Here is a 19,317-nt window from a genome sequence, read left to right as displayed (position 1 = left end):
AGAGAAATAAAGGGGAGAGGAGAAAGCAGAGAAAAGAAGAAAAGAGGAGAAAAAACAAAGAAGAAGGGAGAAGAGAAGAAAAAAAGGACAAAGAAACAAAGCAGGAGGGGAGAGAAAACAGAGAGAAGAAAAGAAGAAAAGAAAGGAGGAAAGGAAACAAAGAAAAGGAGAGAGATAGAAAGGAGGAGGGAGAGAAAGTACAGAGAAGAAGAAAAGGAGAGAGATAGAAAGGAGGACAGGGAGAGAAAGCAGAGAGAAGAAAAGAAGAAGAGAGAAATCAAGGAGAAGGGGGAGAGAAAGCAGAGAGAAGAAGAATAGAAAGAGAGAGAAACAAAGAAGGAAAGGGAGAGAAAGCAGAGAGAAGAAGAAAATAAGGATTGTGAAACAAAGGAGGAGAGGGAAAGAAAGCAGAGAGAAGAAGAAAAGAAGGAAAGAGAAGCAAAGGAGGAGAGGGAGAGAAAGCAGAGTGATGAAAAGAAGGAGAGAGAAAATAAGGAGGAGAGGGAAAGAAAGCAGTGAGAAGAAGAAAAGAAGGAAAGAGAAACAAAGGAGGAGAAGGAGAGAAAGCAGAGAGAAGAAGCAAAGAAGGAGAGAGAAGCAAAGGAAGAGAGGGAGAGAGAGCAGAGAGAAGAAAAGAAGGAGAGAGAAACAAAGGAGGAGAGGTAGAGAGAGCAGAGAGAAGAAGAAAAGGGGAGAGAAAGAAAGGAAGTGAGTGAGAGAAAGCAGAAAGAAGAAAAGAAGGAGAGAGAAATAAAGGAGGAGAGGGAGAGAAAGCAGAGAGAAGAAGAAAAGAAGGAGTGAGAAACAATGGAAGAGAGGGAGAGAAAGCAGAGGGAAGAAGAAAAGAAGGAGAGAGACACCAAGGAGGAGAGGGAGAATAAGCAGAGGGAAGAAGAAAAGAAGGAACGAAAAACAAAGAAGGAGAGGGAGAGAAAGCAGAGAGAAGAAGAAAGGAAGGATAGATAAGCAAAGGAGGAGAGGGAGAGAAAGTACAGAGAAGAAGAAAAGAAGGAGAGAGAAACAAAGGAGGAGGGGGAAAGAAAGCAGAGAGAAGAAGAAAAGAAGGAGAGAGAAACAAAGGAGGGGGGGAGAGAAGGCAGAGAGAAGAAGAAAAGAAGGGGAGAGAAGCAAAGGAGGAGGGGGAGAGAAAGCAGAGGGAAGAAGCAAAGAAGGAGAGAGAAGCAAAGGAAGAGAGGGAGTGAAGATGAGCCAGAAGCTTGGTCAGACCAAGTGGAATGCGTCTTCGGGAACTTCTCTTCTGCCGAAGCAGAGGTCGCCCTGCTTCTTGGAAAACACATGGGTGGAAAGGGTCGGGTTGCCTTTCGCTCCTTGAAGAGGTCAGAAAGGCGGTCCTCAAAACCTATGACATCACTCCTGAATGCTGGAGACAACGTTGGCACGGCCGACCACAAGAAGCAGGTCAAACTTGGAAAGACTGGGCATATATTACTGAATCATAATTTGGGTTTTTATTTGCGAAGAGGGCACATAGAATAAAGAGACAAACCATGAATGGTTCTTTATACACCATGAACAGTTCTTTATACAAGGACCACCGTGAAGATGGTTATATGAAGGACCTTTTACTTTGTGTTGTACGAGAAACTCCAGATCCCCCGCGAAGATTTCTTAGCGTTTCAAGTCTAGACAAAATTATTGAGAATTTCACACCTCTAGTGACACGTGAGAGTGCCAAGAATGAATCTGAAACAAGCTGACCCTTGAGTGCTTAAAATTAATGTGAGAGGAGAAGCTAAAGACTTGGACTCCTCCTCTAAGAGGTCAGGCTTAACAGCTGGACCAACTGAGGGGCCAAGCTTAACAGTGCCAACCTCTAAGGGCGTGTTAAGGAAGGCCTTTGACCAATGCCCAGACCAAGATGCCTAAGGCACACCCCAAGGGCCGAATAGAACAGAAGATGGTGTTTTCAAAAGGTGGTAACAGCCATTCATCGACAGGGATTCTTTAGAACACGCCCCTCCCAAAGTCACTAGAATATTGAAGGAGGTGCTAAGAGAATGAAGAAAGGTATAAACACCAGGGTCAGAGAGAGAGAGAGAGAGAGAGAGAGAGAGAGAGAGAGAGAGAGAGAGAGAGAGAGAGAGAGAGAGAGAGAGAGAGAGTGGGTGGTCTGAGGAGGTGACACTGCAAGTCTCAAGCGTTTGTGGACTTAGATAAAATTCCGTGAGTGCCCAGAGGCTAATAAGAGATAAATCTTAAGATAAAATTCCGTGAGTGCCCAGAGGCTAATAAGAGATAAATCTTAAGTCTAAGTTTCAGACTTATAAAAGTTACATGGTGCCTTATTAAGATAAAGACTCGTCATTTACGACTACCCATATACAAGATGGAAGAAAACTTATAAGAATTCCAAAACAGAATAAAGTAATTTTAGGGAAACATATTTTTCATTAAACCAAGACTTTAGATCACTAACGAACTGGCAAGATAGCATTACATCTTTGTACGTAACCCACAGGAAAACACAGAAGTTTTCCAAGAAGAACGCCTATACGACTGCAGATATCTGGTGGCTAGCAGTGGATACGGACTCTGCAGAAGACAAGTGATGATTGTGACAAGAACACCATAGCAAGAAAGATGAAAGCGTTTCCCTGATAAAGACAGTTACAAAGTGTCCCAGCGAAGATTCAGCCACCCCACTCGCAAATCTCCATTCCGAAAAATGAGAAGACCGGTTAAGAAATAAAAGACAAGTTAGCCGGCAAGAAGATCCGCGACCATCAATTTCAGTGAAGAAGAAAATATTAGTGCCTCATACACAGAAAAAAGACGTGTTCTACCCTTCAAAGAAGATAAAATCTTAAGCAGCAGCCGACGCGAAGAAAGGCGATCCATTTCTATCAGCGACCGGCGCGAGAGAGAGAGAATTCCTTCATGTGCCCTGACGTCTCCATCCCAGCAGCCAAGAAATCGTACGCCACAGACGAAGCCCAGATTTGAAAACGGCAAAATATAAGTTCTTAAATATCCTTACATATATACACATATAAGATATTACTTTTTTACTAAAGTTAACATAAAGTGAATACTTGTGCTTGTGACAAATTTTAAGACACAAAAGACTAGTACTTTGAGATTAGATAGACATAATTTTTTGGGGGGTATCAATTTTTACGATATTTCTTATTTTTACTAATTAGTACTAACCAATTACTAAGACCTTCCAACATTTGTATTTACTAACCCATAACTTTTGTATTTTATTTATGTCATTCTACGTTAGTTTAAGTATTTAATTTTTTAATTATTCAACACAGAGGAAGGTGATATTTTTGTTATTTTTCCCTAAACTAAGCGATCCCATAACTGGTTTTTTTTTCGTTTTCTTCAAAGGTGTCCAGAATCACGTATTTCCTCTTCGGAAGTTATTATTACTTTTTTTATTGTTTCCTTTTAAACTGAGGGCTATCCTATTTGTTATTTATTCTAACATCACCGTTAAGGGTAATTAGAAGTTAAGGGATTTTTTGTGGTTGATTTAATATCGTCAATCGGTAATTCAGAATTTTAAGAATTTTTTCTTTGGGTAATTTTGCTTTGTGTATTTTGGGGGATAATTTTCCCGTAACTTTAAATCCATAGTGCATTTGAATAGTAGATGTCTAAAGGAAGGGTATCCGCAAATTAGAAAAGCAGAGCCCACCGGTAATAATGGGAGGCAACCAAAGAAATTAACCATGACTAACGGAATACAATCAACTAGCTCAGACACATCAGTCGCAAGTACACACAAAAGATTTTCTTGATCTGGAAGCAGGGCGAGACTTAGAGCGATATGTTCACTCAGAGACACATAGAGGACTTAGAAACTGGCATGAGCTGAAACAATTCTTTATGAAAGTATATTCCACAGTAGGCGAAACAGACTCTGTTATCAGCCTCACAAAAATAATTCCTGGGTAGCCTATAGGGTAGACAGGAGAAACTACCAGGGAATGAGTCCCCAGTTATATAACCATGTGAATGAATGGGGTCATTTACTTTCATCCACTAAATGGACAAGAGATTATCATTAATGATTGGAAGTTTGCCAGCCAAAGCTACTGGAAGGATGACCAGTAAATGGGAGACGTCCGATGACATAGTCGAGATCGAAGAGGAAGTAGCAAAAATCTCAGGTAGGAATCCCGAAGGGAACCCCATATAGGCTACAGACCTTTAGTCACCGTAGGACGAGAAGAAAGGGGACAAAATAGATCTAGAAAACCAGCTAGAAATCGGAATAGGACAAAAGGTAACACCTTTCAAGGAGGATTTTCGACAGTCACGTGTTATAACAGTCAGAAGAAGGGACATAATGCCAGTGATTGTCGAGGGGCAGCTTACTGCCCTTTTCATAAGACAACAGGACATAGCACCCGAGATTGTAGAAACAGACCTGCTTCAGCCCCTAGATGTAGATCTCAGTCGAGAGGCGCAGGTAGAGATCGTAGTCAGTCTCCACAGGCTAGAGGGAATAGGGATCCAGTCCCAAATAGGCGGAAAGATACTAACCAAACTGCAGGTATATACCAATCAGAACAATCAATATCAGATGACACAATGGCAAATTTTCATTTCGGTGGCATAACAGATCTTCCTTCACGATAGAGGGAAGGACCGGATTGCCAAACCTAAGCAAAACTACGCAGGTTAGCAAAGTTAACACAGGGATTTCATATAATTATAGACTGGCATTTCCCACAAATGTTGGTTTAGAGAAACCTATTGCTATGTTCTTTGACACAGGCAGTACTAAGAGTATAATGTCTGAAAAGGTGTATCAATTGTATTTTCCTCACTTAAATTTGAACCCAGTAGTCGTCTGTAGAATCACAGATGTTCAGGGTAATAGTATCAAAATAGTAGGACAAATAGATCTTCCCTTTAATCTAGGAAGAATTTCACTAAAGGAGAAGGTTCTAGTAGCAAGAGATATACAGTTAGAGTTTACACGTTTGTTAATTGACTATCCAACTATGGCTAGACAAGGGATCAACATTGACGCACCTGGAAAGCGATTAGTGATTAAAAAGAACTGTGAGATTTCTAGAATACCTCTATGCAAATGAATTAAAAGAAACCAGATGCGAGAAAACTCTTCCCTGAAAAGTATTCTAAAGAAAGACAAGACGGAAGGAAGATATTCAGAATGCAGCTCGAGCTCACAACAGATTAATAATTGCTTGGAATCCAACCAAGAAACTTACTTAAAATTAGAAAGGTAGTTAAGATTTAAATCTGGGGAGAGCACGTGGATAGAATGTACGGTAAATACAGTTTTCGAAGGGAAGGAAATTCTCATACTTACTGAAAGATCACAAGTAAATGGGATATATTACTACACTTCTAGTCTACATGAAGTTAGGCAAGGTAAAATAGCTTTGCAGCTTATAAATAATGGAGGGGGAAAGGTTAGGCTAACATAGGGCACAGAAATAGGTCTAGCAGAAGTACACACCATTCCTATTCAAGTGGTAGAGAAGGAATTAGTAACTCCAACTAATAAAGAAAATGAAAAGTCAGCTCAGGACATGAAACAGAGAAGAGCTAAAATAGGGACTCACTTGAAGAATATCAAGAAAAACTCTGCTAGAAAGAAACTCATTGGTTTACTGAGTGAATACAGTCGCCGAAGAGGGAGATACCCTTGGCAATACAGGTGAAATAACGCACAGAATAGATGTTCCACCAAACACAAAGCCAATCTACATACTAGTTGATAGGGTAGCACATTCCTAAAAGGAGACACTCACACTCCTCTCTTATCTGTGTGCTCTCTCTCTCTCTCTCTCTCTCTCTCTCTCTCTCTCTCTCTCTCTCTCTGACCCTTGTGTTTATACCTTTCTCCATTCTATTAGCACCTCCTTCAATATTCCACTCTGACTTTGGGAGGGGCGCGTTCTAAAGAATACCTGTCGACGAATGGCTGTGAACCCCCTTTGGAAACACCTTCTTCTGTTCTATTTGGGCCTTGGGGTGCGCCTTAGGCATCTTGGTTTGGGCATTGGTTAAAGGCCATCCTTAGCATGCCCCTTGAGGCTGGCACTGTTAAACTTGGCCTCTCAACTGGTCCAACTGTTAAGCCTGACCTCTTAGAGGAGGGGTCTAAGTTTTCAGCTTTTCCTCTCACATTAATTCTAAACACTCAAGGGTCAACTTGTTTCAAATTAATTCTTGGCACTTAAAAAGGTCACCGGAGGTGTGAGACTATCATCAGTCTTGTCTAGTGTTAAGATGACGAATTCGCCTCGGCCTACATTTTGTAAACATTGTGGGATCCTTCACTAGCAATCTGGGATTTGTCTTTACGCCAATTGAACACAGATATCGTCGGTGAGGTCTTCACATACGAAAAACTTCATAGTTCATCTATACCCCTTCTCTTGTTTACTTTCACACCTGGGATTTTTCACTAAAGACGCTGAAGGCAGTCCCTTTTCCAACGATACTCAACCATAATTGATATGGGCCAAGTTGGTGGTCTTGCATAAGGGAATCATTCATAGTTTCGTTTGTCACATCTCTGTTCATCGCTCATTCTCTGCATGTCCTTATTCGTTTATCTCTTTTGCATGTGCCCTCTTCGCATATAAAAACCCAAATTATGGTTCGGTATTCATCTCGGTCAACTTCCCAGCTGACTCCGGCAGCTTCTAGCTAAACTAAGGCAAAATATTATACCTACGAGGACTCCTAACACATGCTTCTTAGGAAAAACACGCATTTAGAAATAACTTTAAAGTATTAAAGATAATAAAACATAAACATTTCTTCAATCAAGTTGAATTAAGACTTTCAAATGTACTGTAAAACAAAAAGAAATTTGCTATCCAAGTTACATAGACTTTACTAAGTCTTATTCTATTTAGGTGGATATCTCCCTACTGTTTATGGCATTAAAATTCGATAAATAATTTTTCTTCCCCCCCCCTTTTTTTTTTGATGACGAGTCATGACTCTTCTTGGTTAATGAGGTGAAGGGAGATGTACAGTAGGGTTGATGGTTTTCTTCTAGGTCTTGTTCTTGAAATGCTCGGAAGAAATATCCTTTGTAATTGTATGTGTTAGCAAGTGTGCATGTCTTTATACAAATTTCTTTTGACTTTCTTGATGTGACATTAAGTGTCTTCTTTTACATTAAGCTCTGTATGTTCATTGTTCAACACTAAAATATAATTGGCAACTCGATTAAAGAAAGTGGTAAGAGATTAGTACTTGTTGATTTCTTTTATATTTACAGTAACAAAAATTAGCAAGTGTTCATTAATTAAAAAGTTCTAGGAAGTAAACAAAGTAAGTGTGTTAGTTACTTCAATAGAGTCTAATTTAATGTTAAAACAATTTTTCTTTCCTTAAAAATCACTTAATATCTATCTTAACCTCTCTTCTTTATTCTTCTATCTAGGAAACTTCTTCTTAAACAATATTAGTCATGCTCGGTTAGAAGATTAAAGTATAACTGATAAACTTCTTAAAATGATTATATTACACTTTGAAATTTTACTTACATTCCCTCGTTTCCTATATATTCCCCTTTTGGTCGAAGAAAGATAAATTCGAAGTTAGCTAGCTTAACCCCAAATGTTTTTGCTACAAAACCAACTATAATAAGGTAAGAATTGCAACAATACAAAAAAATTGATTTCTAAGTCAGCCGATGAAGGTAAACTTAGCAATAAAGAAATCAAATACAGTGAATAATAGGATGATTGATGGGTTTGTTCTTATTATAATTACTGAAAACTGACTCATCTATTTCTTAGGTTATACCTAGTTTTTCCTTCTGAAATTTTTTCTTCAAATCCTTCAGTCAATTCTGGTTCCTTGACGTCTTTAGTTCTCTTGAATTTGTCTTTATCTATCCAGAATCCCTCTTCTTCTAATGATTCAGCATATGTGGAAGGTATTGGATTATTTATTTTCCTCACCTTCACTTTAGTCTCTTGTATGTCTATGACTTTGTATGGTCGTGTAAGTTTAGTGGCTAATTCCACTTCTTACTTCCTTCTTGATGTAAACTTCACCCCTATCCTCCTTGATGCTTGTCTATCATATTCTTCTGGGGTTCCTCTAAATTCTTGTGTTATTGCTTATGAAGTACCTAGGAATTCCCAACTCTTATTTTCATAACGTCTTCAGAGTAATTAGGCTGCATAGGCAGATTCAGCCTTGCATATGGTAATCATGGTTCTTATCCCATCAAAGATTTTATGGGTGTTGCTTGAGTACTTGTATGGCACTAGCATTTAATGATAATTGGACTAAAGGCAAATTGACGTCCTCATCAGGATCCTGTCCTACTGTATGACTTAATGCATCTAGAACTTTTCTGTTATTCCTTTCTACTAAGCCATTACTACCTGGATGATACGGTTGCATCGCTACCTTTTCTACTTTGAATGCATCACAAATTTCTTGAACTAGTGAGTTATTGAATTCTGTGCCATTATCAGATATAATGAGCTGTGTGGTAGAATACCTACAAGATATCTTGTCAAAGAGAGCGACTGCACACTCCTTGGCTCCTTTACTAATTATTGGTATTAGCTCTGTATATCTAGTGAGCGCGTCAATACACTAATATACGAGTATTTCTATTCCCCTTATTCGTGGTGTGAAGATTAGTGATAAGGTCTATGGCTACTCTTTCAAACGGAGTCTGTGAAAAGTAAGTATAGCTTAGTTTTACCAGACCACTGAGCTGATTAACAGCTCTCCTAGGGCTGGCCCGAAGGATTACACTTATTTTACGTGGCTAAGAACCAATTGGTTACTTAGCAACGGGACCTACAGCTTATTGTGGAATCCGAACCACATTATAGCGAGAAATGAATTTCTATCACCAGAAATAAATTCCTCTAACTCTTCATCAGCCAGGCGGCGGGAATCGAACTCCGGCCCATCGAATGACGGTCTGAAGCTCAACCAACTCGGCCAACAAAGGGCTCACGGAGTCTGTGGGATAGGATATTTCCCTAGAGGTACTTCCTTCTATGTTCTTCCCTTGCAACTGTTGCATTGCATTGCAGATCCATATAATTACTAACATCCTTGTAAATTCCTTTTCAATGGAAGGATCTTTTAACCAGTCTAACCGCTCATCACTTCCTGGGTGAGCTCTCGCGTCATCGTCATGCATTAACTCAATGACCTTATTTCTTAGACGCTTGGGTACTAACCATTCTTTTATGTATCACTCCTAGAAACTGATCGAATGGGTCATACTCATGGTACATCCATACTAATATGCCATCTATATCGTTCACTGCATCTGGGGGACATCCAATTTTGTTGCTCAATTCGGCTCGTTCTTGTTGGCTATATCCCCTTCCATTTCTCATAGATTTGAAGATTTCTTTGAAATCATTATCACTTATTTGTTCGTTTATGGAATTTTGCCGTGAGAGCTCCTCTGTATAATGCATGGTAAAAACATTACTTATGGGTTCACTTGGCTTTACTTCTTGGCTAATCATATTTACGCTTAGGGTTGCCAACTCTGACAAATTTCAATAAAGGACAATAATTAGAAATGTACCCATATTTTTAAAATTAAGGTTTAAATGTATCCACAAGTTTGAATATACTTTGACCTTACCTTTACACAAGCTTCTAGTTTTTAAAGTTATATTTGTTCTGACTTTTGGCGGACTTCAGCAATTGTGGATCATGTTTTACTTTTCCGAAAATTCCCGACAAGTGTCTTTCAAGTTAAAATGTATGAAAAGTTCACTTTTCATTAGTTCTATGGAGCATCTATTTCTTTCATTTCGCCATTTAGATGACATTACACTAAAAATGTGTTCACAGTATGCTGATGTTCCGGGGATTAAAAGCGCAAATGAAGCTATTTTAAATATATTGACGCACTTATGATTAGCACTTTTTAAAATCATGTGCCATTTGCTGCTTGTTGTTTTGCAATCTGCAAACAGTTCAGAACTTTGAATCTTGCTGAAACTTTCTTGAATTAATTAAACTTCACCAAAGAGGTTATCCATGTCCAAATTAAGCCTGACTTTCAACTTCAAATCTTCTACAATTTCTACAAATTTCTGATATTTTGGGAAGGAATATCTTAAAAAAAACTTAGATTTTATAACTTTCCAAATGTTGAATTTTCATCAGTCGACTCTTTTTTCCAAATATGTTATTGATGACATAAGAAATAATCTAAAGTCTTTAGTTGTATCTTGAGCTTCAGTAGTATCTACATTTTTAAGAAGTTGGTGAACTTGATGCCCAAAGAATTTTTCATCATATCGGGATTTTAACTTATTTCTTAAATCGGCCAAAATAATGAAAACATCTGCTGCTGAAGTTTCGTTCTTCTCCAATTCTTGAACGGCTGATTTAAATATCTCCATAACATGCTGCGAGAATAGCAAATAAATTTCAATAAGCTGAGAAATTTCTGTGGAATCATTATCTATTCTATCATTATCTATTCTAAGAAGTTGAAGTAATTGTTTAGAGCAATCAGTTGGTCTGCTCAAGGAATAAAAACTTAAAGCTTTCCAAGAAAGTAAAAGTCTTTCAATGCATGGCTGCAGGGATAGCCACCTAGTGGGTACATGTCGAAGAATTTAATTAAATACTGTATCTACAAACAAATGAAACTGTTTAAGAGTTTCGCGTCTTTTTGCTGACATTGAGAGATGGGCATAAATTTTCAGGACAATATTTTGAATGTCAACATTCAAGTTTCCCAAAGCAAATCTTACTGAATTGTGTAATATGTGCGCACTGCAGTTAGCCTTAACAATACCATCATTCAATGTGCGAATGTTTGTATATAAAGAATGGTTTACTCCAAAATTGCAATTTGCGTTTCTGCACTAAAACAAGAAACTCTTCCAATCAAGTTGGAAATTATCCATAGTGTTTTTCAAATAATTGAACATTCCATCTGCACTTTCATCTGCATTCTCGATAAAATCAATGATATAATTTCCCGTGCCATGTTCCATACTGAAATATTGAACACATGCAGGGAACATTTTCCTGTTTTTTTTATATTTCAAGCATCAGTTTGAAGTGCAAAAAATAGAGGAGGATCATGTTTCAAATCATCCATAACCACTCCTAATGCCTTTTTACCTAGCACATTTGTAACAATTGCCTCGGATTTGGTTCGACCACAAGATACTTTTGCTGCAACTTTCGAATCCTGGTTAAGTTTTGAATTTAATTTCAGGCCACAATCCAGCGAGTTGTATGAATGATTGTGTTTAACTGCATGATATATTTGAGCTATTTCCGAAGCAACTACAATACCTTCTTCTTCTGAATTAGTTTTCACTCAAAATTTATCAATTAGAGAACTGCAAGCTGAAGTTTTAACTCTCGTTTTGTGGTTATCTGAATTTGCATGTTGTGTTACTGCTAAAGCACCCATGTATCTAATTTTAAAAACATTTTGACAAATGTCACACTTTGCCTCTTGTGGATTACTAGTTTCTACCAACCATTCATACTCCTTTTTCCAGTCCTTGTTAAATGAGCACATGGGCTTTTTTTTCTTCACTGGGTGTTCCATGGTCTGGCAACAGAAAACCATTAAACATTAATTGCTTTTTGATATATATTTTCAAAGTCAACATTTAATGAACTAAGCTAGTCAGCTAAATAATGCGATTTTCAATCGTATATATACTTGTAATTTGTTATTAATTGCCTGAAAATAATAAATGTGTAAGTAACACCGTCGCAACCATATTTTTAACCAAGGAGCTAACCATACTTATTGTTGTATCACCAGCAACTTAATAGGTATCAATATACAGCTACAGTAAAATAACCGTCATGTAACCTTCCTTTACAGATACTAAGAGCACAGTAACTGAACAAGTCTGAAGTTCACAACCAGTGTTGTCAAATGAAAATGATGAAAAGGAGCAAAATTACCCTTAAAAACAGAGCAAAAAAATAAATAAATAAACTAAAAAAAACTCCCAAGAAAAGAGCTAAGTAAAAAAATAGATAAATAAATAAATTAATATAAAATTATATCATAATAAATATATTAAAGAGTAGCAAGAATTCGCTAGAAAATTGCTCCCTTTTCTTTTGCTTCTTGCCTGCTGATCAATCGATAGACATATCTGTCTATCGACTTTGCACGGTCAGAATACAGGGGATTACAACTGATCGTAGGCCACTCCCTTTAAGTAGGTCCTTTCTTCGAGGCAAAAATGAATCTGTCTGACTGTCCTTTACAGGCAAACACCCCCCCTGCGGGCATCAGCTGAACATGACTCAACTCCCTATGTGCTGGCCGTACCCCCTGCCCCATAGGAGGAGATAAAAGCGACAAACAAACCAAGGCTCGCTCTCAGACGCGCATTAGACGACCGGGTGTAAAGACGACACCCCAAACCACCGCCATGCCCTGGCCCAATGATGCCCTTAGCTCCTAACCACGTGGCCTTTCAAAGTATACTTTTCCTTCGTGCACTCCAACCACCAACCACGTGTTCCTTTCGATGCTGGCCTGACCGATGACCCACTCCATTTGCCTGGCGTTTCGTGAAGTTCCCACATCTTGCCCTTTATGTTGAAGCCCCTGCATCCTACCACGTGGAAGATCGCATTCGCACTCGGAAATCGCAAGTCATCCACGGACCACCTTCTGCGCCGGAACCAAATCTGCCTTACGGTAAAGTGCTCTGTAAAGACGTCCATTCAGTCACGCTTTTCCTCGTAACATTTATTTAATTTGAGTGCCAGTAATCACCGAATCTCTTGTCAAATGTCCATGCTACTCGAGTATCGGCAGTGCTAAGCCATTATTAATTCATCAAAGCCCATTGGCACCCTCAGTGCAGCTTCGAATTCATTATCCTTTTGTTTGTTTTCATTACTGGCGTATAATTTGTGTGTATCTCTCATTTCAGAGGGACCCTATATCGTGGAATCTTCTTGGACTGTGTCTGGAATCCCCCCCAGTTTCATTCATCCCGTAGGAATCCCCTTCAGGATCAATAATTTACTTGCATTCCTCTTTCCTGTACTAATGTTATTTATGTAAATATGCTCCTGTAAGTTTACCCACGTGTTTACGTAATATTTTCCTTCAGTAGTAAGAGCCTTACGCTCATATGAGATTCCCCCCTTTTTTTTCCTCATTTTATGTTTTCCTGGACCCACGAAGTCGGGGTCACAAGGCTAAATTATCTGTAGATGTTGCTACCTGTCTCACAGAGAATATTTCAAACTAGATTGCCAGGAAAAACATAAAAATGGCGACCATTTGCCTGAGATTCTTGTTTTAGCGGTTGCATACCCCCCATTTGTTTTCTGCTTTTGTTTGGGTTTGCATCTGCCAAATCAGCAATTAGCAAAGCTACGCTGGGTACGAGACAATTACGAACCTTTTGTGTAAAACCAGCACACAGATCCGGAAATTCCACGTAAGTAAATTGTGTTTATTTTAGCATAGGAATTTTAAAGACGTGACTGAGCCTAGGGAAAAATACTAGGGATGCATGCCAAGAAAAAAAAAAAAAGAGAGGAGAACCGCCGAAATTTAGATTTTGAAAGCCTTGCATGCAGCTTGCATGACCTTTATGATAGGATATTTAGGTATTAACAATTTCGAGGGATAGTGCAATATTTCCTCCTTCAAAATCACACAGATTCGTGATCGCAAATCCTAGTTAGGCGGGTAGTCACATTATCCCACGTGGGACGAAACCAGCCAGAAGCGCTGATTTTCTTTTCTCTCTCTCTCTCGCTCTGGTATAGCGAAGGTAAAGTTCCAGATAGACAAATAGATTTGAGTGGTAGGCAAGCGTGGAATTGATTTAGATTCCAAAAAATTTTGTTCTTTTCCCCCACAATTCGCATTCGGGGAAAATTACAGTCTGTGCATATATAAATTCCCCATTTCTTCGTCGCTAGGGTGGAAGTCATTCCACCCCACCTGGTGTCTAAAAATAGCGCACCGCTACTAGTATCTCACCGTTGATTTATTGCTAGGATTTGTTCATTTACTTTTCTCTTGTTTATTTCGGGCTCGTTCCAGCAAAAATTTTTTTTGTGGTTGTGTTTTTGTTTTGTTTTGTGCGTGTGTTTGGGGCTATTTTGTGTGTGTCGTCTACTCATTAAATTAGGGGCCTTTATCATTTCAATAGTCTTTGCTTACAAAAGGAAACCTCTCCCGTAATCCCGCATCGTCGGTAATTTGGTGAGACCATTTCATTTCCAATTCAATCCCCAGTAAGCCCGCTTCGTCGGTAATTTGGTGAGACCATTTCATTTCCAATTCCGTCCCCAGTAAGCCCGCTTTGTCGGTAATTTGGAGAAACCATTTCATTTCCAATTCAGTCCCCAGTAAGCCCGCTTCGTCGGTAATTTAGAGAGACCATTTCATTTCCAATTCAGTTCCCAGTAAGCCCGCTTCATCGGTAATTTGGAGAGACCCTTTCATTTCCAATTCAGTCCCCAGTAAGCCCGCTTCGTCGGTAATTTGGTGAGACCATTTCATTTCCAATTCAGTCCCCAATAAGTCCGCTTCGTCGGTAATTTGGTGAGACCATTTCGCTTCCAATTCAGTCCCCAATAAGCCCGCTTTGTCAGTAATTTGGGAGACCAAAGAATTCCAATTCCTCAGAGTTCTGAAAACCATTCATACTGTAAAGTCACCGCCAGTCTCTCTGTTAGAAATTTGCGTGCATTTATTATACCCGGACAACTCCTTCCTACGCCCTGGGAAAATTTTGTGTATCACTTGAGTCGACCCCACCTGCAAAATATCGGCAAAATCTCAGCAGAGCGAGGACTTTAAGTTCTTCATGTCCTCCGGGAAGGAACTCGGCCTTTCCGGGAAAGATCTAAAAGACTGGGTACAGGAGAGGATGGACGCAATAAAGGCAGAACGGGAGGCAGCAAGATTAGAAAAAGAGGCAGAACGGGAGGCAGCAAGATTAGAAAGAGAGGCAGAACGGGAGGCAGCGAGATTGGAAAGGGAGGCCCTAGAGAGAAGAGAGGAGGCAGCGAGAAAAGAAAAGGAGGCAGAAAGAATAGAGAATGAGAAAAAGCGCGCCCATGAACTCCAGATGCTGGCACAATGTGGCACTCCACCCCCCACCCCCTCCCACCTCGAAGATGAACGCCCTCAGCCAGGCCCACTCGTTTATGCCCAAGTGGACCGAAGCTGAACCAGAAGTATGGCTCGACAGAGCCAAGAAGGTCCTGGAATGTTGCACTCTCTCCCCCGCCGAACTCTCTCTCGTATTAACTAAATTCCTCGGTGGGAAGGCACTGATTGCCTACAACGCCCTACCTGCAGCCGACCAAGAGGACTGGGACGTCGTGCACCAAACCATCACAAAGGCGTACGAGATAACCCCTGAACGCTGGAGGAGGCGCTGGAGAGGGCAAGTAAAGGAAGTCGGCCAAACTTGGGCAGATTGGGCCTACCAGTCAGAGCGAGCCCATGCAAAGTGATTCGAATCCGTGGGAGTCAAGACCCTTGCAGACTCCATAGAGCAATTGAAAATAGAACATTTCTTGCTCTATGCACCTCCCGCCCTCGCCACGCATGTAGGGGAGATGGAGCCTACGACATTGGTGGAATGCTGTCGCATCGCCGACTCCTGGGATACTCATCACCCCCAGGAGAGCTCCCTGCAGCGCAGAATTATTCACCCCGCTTGCCTTTCGGGTGCCCCTCCGCCGAAGAATGGGCAATCACAGAATCCATTGTATGCGGGTTCTGTTAAACGATCAGGCATTCCAAAGAGCAATGCCGAAATAAATCAACAGAGCCTCTTTCTCCCGGAAAACCAATTAATAAGTCGCCTGCGCCCTTTGCAGGGGCAGTGCGAAGAGATTTCAGCCAAACCTTTTGCACGGCGTGCAAGGTTTATGCCCTAGAAATAATAAGTCTGGTAATCCTGCCGTCACCCTGGCAGTTTCAATCCCGAGTCCTTAGGCCCTCCAGCCGAGGGTCCTATATATGTGGCACCTCCTCGAGGTAGATGCCCAGCACGCCAGGTCAAGGCATTTGACGACTCTGGCGTCCAAATTTCCCTCATAGGAAAGACAAAGTTCCCTATGGAACTATAATTAATCGACACAAACTCGTCACAATTGAGGGTATCAACGCATTCAAAATGATACTGTCCAAGTGAGAGTCACAAGACCTCATATATCTAAAATTTGCAATCTTGCAGTAGCAAGCTATCTTCCCCGGAGGTTATGACATCCTCCTGGGACAGGACTTCCAGCCCCCATTTAAGTTGCCACAATCCCTGCCAGTGCCAGGGCCCCAATCAGATCTCCCTCCAGGAGATTCCAAAATCGATCCCAAATCTCTGCCAGTGCCAATTGCATGCACTGAGCCATGCAAAGCTCCGTCCGTAACAGACGATGAGCAAATTCCAAAGCAAATTCCAATGCAAATAATAGTGCTTGCCCCTGCCTTAGTGCCAGTGCCAGAGCATGCCCCCGATCTCCATTCAAGAGATCCCAATAAGGACTCCCTCTCTTTTCCCGGCTTGGCTCCGCTACCGGTGCCGGTAAGGGAGACAAATCCTGCCGACCACAGCGGAAGCTCACCTAAAGGTGCGGCCTCGCAACCCGTGCCTGAGCTGGTTATCCCTACCTGGGAGCCTCTCACTCCCCCCCACCCCCGAACACTTCCTCTCTGTCTCAGTCCTCCGCAGACATAGCAGTGAGTAAAGATTCTGCCGTGGTTCAAATGCCCGATGAGCTCAAGGAACTGCGACGGATTGTGATAGAGCTTGCAAAGAAGGACCCTGCATCAGCCGTCAAAGAAGCCGACACAGGTGGCACTCCAATACCCTCCTCGGGCTCGGTGCCACCGATTCCCCGGCCAAGACAAACCATCAAAGTCGGAAGGGCCCATGGGGAAAATACCACGGGCGTTAATTATTCCAGGTAGCTTCAAGAGAGCTCCCAAGCTCTCCTGGCACCCGTGCCGACCTGGCACAGTGCCATCATTTTATCCTATGAAGACTTTAGCACCTCTATCCAAAGGAGGATGTCAGGGCCCTTCAGTATTCTCTCTCTCTCTCTCTCTTATAAAGATGTCCTTAATTCTTCCCCAAACATTTCCCTTCCTTACTTTTGATTATCAATCACATTTACTTTATGCCTTACCCAGGCCCTCATTTTACCGGGACCACTTCTGCTCCTGCAGAGTGCCATGACAGATAAGCCAACACTAACCCCTACGACTCCCCATCCATGCCTACTGCAGCATGATGCATTTAAAAATGCGATATGCCATCGCCATTAGTTATTATTACATAAGTGCCAATTTGGCACAGTGCCATTATTGCGGACTCTGGCAAAACGATCCTGCCAGAGGAGTCGCGCCCTCTGGTTATCCTTGCGGCAGTCGTGGGCCAAGAATAATCCTAGCTGTTTCCTATAGGCTAAGAAATGTAATTTTAGCATATGTGATCAACATTTAGTTTGCCATTTATTCTTTCGTTATTCTTTTATACCTCATGCACTTAGATGAGTGCCACAAGAAACTTATAAAGTCAGTGCCACCTTTGCAATACAATGGACATGGCCTGCTATCCAGAAGGCGGAGGCACGTCCCCTTGCCTTCTTGTAATTTCAGGAACTTCATTCCGCCCCCCTTTTTTTTTCCTTTGCTTGCTTATCTTAAAAGTTTAACGTAAAGTACCCATATTAGAGTAAAAATGGCGAACCCTTAAAATGATTAAATAAGACTTAAGCTGAAATAATTTTACTTCCCTTTGATTACACCCCTTTTCAGGCGTTTTTTATTTTATAAGAGTGTCAGGAGATTCAGTGCCAAGTCTGGTACGGGTCTACCAACCGACGTAAATTACAATGTCAATTGAACTCAAGTATATTTCGTCATTTCAATGCCGTTTAAAAGGCAAACTAACCGCATGCAACCATGTATTCTAATTCTTGAACATTAACCTTTCTTTTCATTTGTTTGCCACAAGCCTCATATACCGTGGTCTTATAATCCTAATTAATTCACATTGTTCGTGTCACTCTATAAAGTTATCAATGTGTAACCAAATCCAAAGTAATTACTCTTTTCCAAGTGTTGAAAATTTCCTTATGTCCTGGTAAAGTAATTTGTTCCAGTATGTTATCAACGGTAGTGTCACAGTTTTATAAATACTTTAGTAGTAAAGTTCATTGCAAGGCAGAATGTACAGTAAAGTAAAGAATTTTCCACGCATTCTTGCATATTTCGATGTTCACACCCGAATGAAGGTGTGTACATCATCTTGTGTGGAGAGCTATTAAGAGTAGCAAGAATTCACTAGAAAATTGCTCCCTTTTCTTTTGCTTCTTGCCTGCCAATCGATCGATGGACATATCTGTCTATCGACTTCGCACGGTCAGAATACAGGGGATTACAACTGATCGTAGGCCACTCCCTTTAAGTAGGTCCTTTCTTCGAGGCAAAAGTGAATCTGTCTGACTGTCCTTTACAGGCAAACACCCCCTGCGGGCATCAGCTGAACATGACTCAACTCCCTATGTGCTGGACGTGGCCCCTGCCCCACAGGAGAAGATAAAATCAACAAACAGACCAAGGCTCGCTCTCAGACGCGTGTTAGATGACTGGGTGTAAAGACGACACCCCAAACCACCGCCATACCCTGGCCCAATGATGCCCTTAGCTCCTAACCACGTGGCCTTTCAAAGTATATTTTTCCTTCGTGCACTCCAACCACCAACCACGGGTTCCCTTCGATGCTGGCCTGACCAATGACCCACTCCATTTGCCTGGCATTTCATGAAGTTCCCACGTCTTGCCCTTTATGTTGAAGCCCCTGCATCCTACCACGTGGAAGATCACACTCACACTCGGAAATCGCAACTCATCCACGGAACCAAATCTGCCTTACGGTAAAGTGCTCTGTTAAGACGTCCATTCAGTCACGCTTTTCCTCGTAACATTTATTTAATTTGAGTGCCAGTAATCACCGAATCTCTTGTCAAATGTCCGTGCTACTCGAGTATTGGCAGTGCTAAGCCATTATTAATTCATCAAAGCCCACTGGCACCCTCAGTGCAGCTTCGAATTCATTATCCTTTTGTCTGTTTTCATTACTGGCGTATAATTTGTATATCTCTCATTTCAGAGGGACCCTATATCGTGTCTGGAATCCCCCCAGTTTCATTCATCCCGTAGGAATCCCCTTCAGGATCAATAATTTACTTGCATTCTTCTTTCCCGTACTAATGTTATTTATGTAAATATGTTCCTGTAAGTTTACCCACGTGTTTACGTAATATTTTCCTTCAGTAGTAAGAGCCTTACGCTCATATGAGATTCCC

The 19,317-nt window shown here is 40.9% G+C and overlaps 1 protein-coding gene and 1 long non-coding RNA gene across 2 annotated transcripts in view; one reads left to right on the top strand and one right to left on the bottom strand.

Annotated features, from left to right (window-relative positions):
- Positions 1-19,317, bottom strand: part of LOC136836355 (uncharacterized) — a 450,152-nt gene that overhangs the window by 95,429 nt on the left and 335,406 nt on the right. The window lies entirely within an intron of this gene.
- Positions 11,691-19,317, top strand: part of LOC136836356 (uncharacterized) — a 30,552-nt gene continuing 22,925 nt past the window's right edge. The window contains exons 1-2 of the long non-coding RNA XR_010852377.1: positions 11,691-12,664; positions 18,468-18,885. This is a non-coding gene — a long non-coding RNA (uncharacterized lncRNA). The remainder of the gene's footprint in view (positions 12,665-18,467; positions 18,886-19,317) is intronic.

Source organism: Macrobrachium rosenbergii, chromosome 56 (genome assembly GCF_040412425.1).
Source record: "Macrobrachium rosenbergii isolate ZJJX-2024 chromosome 56, ASM4041242v1, whole genome shotgun sequence".
Classification (NCBI taxonomy): Eukaryota; Metazoa; Arthropoda; class Malacostraca; order Decapoda; family Palaemonidae; genus Macrobrachium; species Macrobrachium rosenbergii.
Note: the sequence above shows the minus strand (reverse complement) of the source record. Positions and strands in the feature narration are given on the sequence as shown.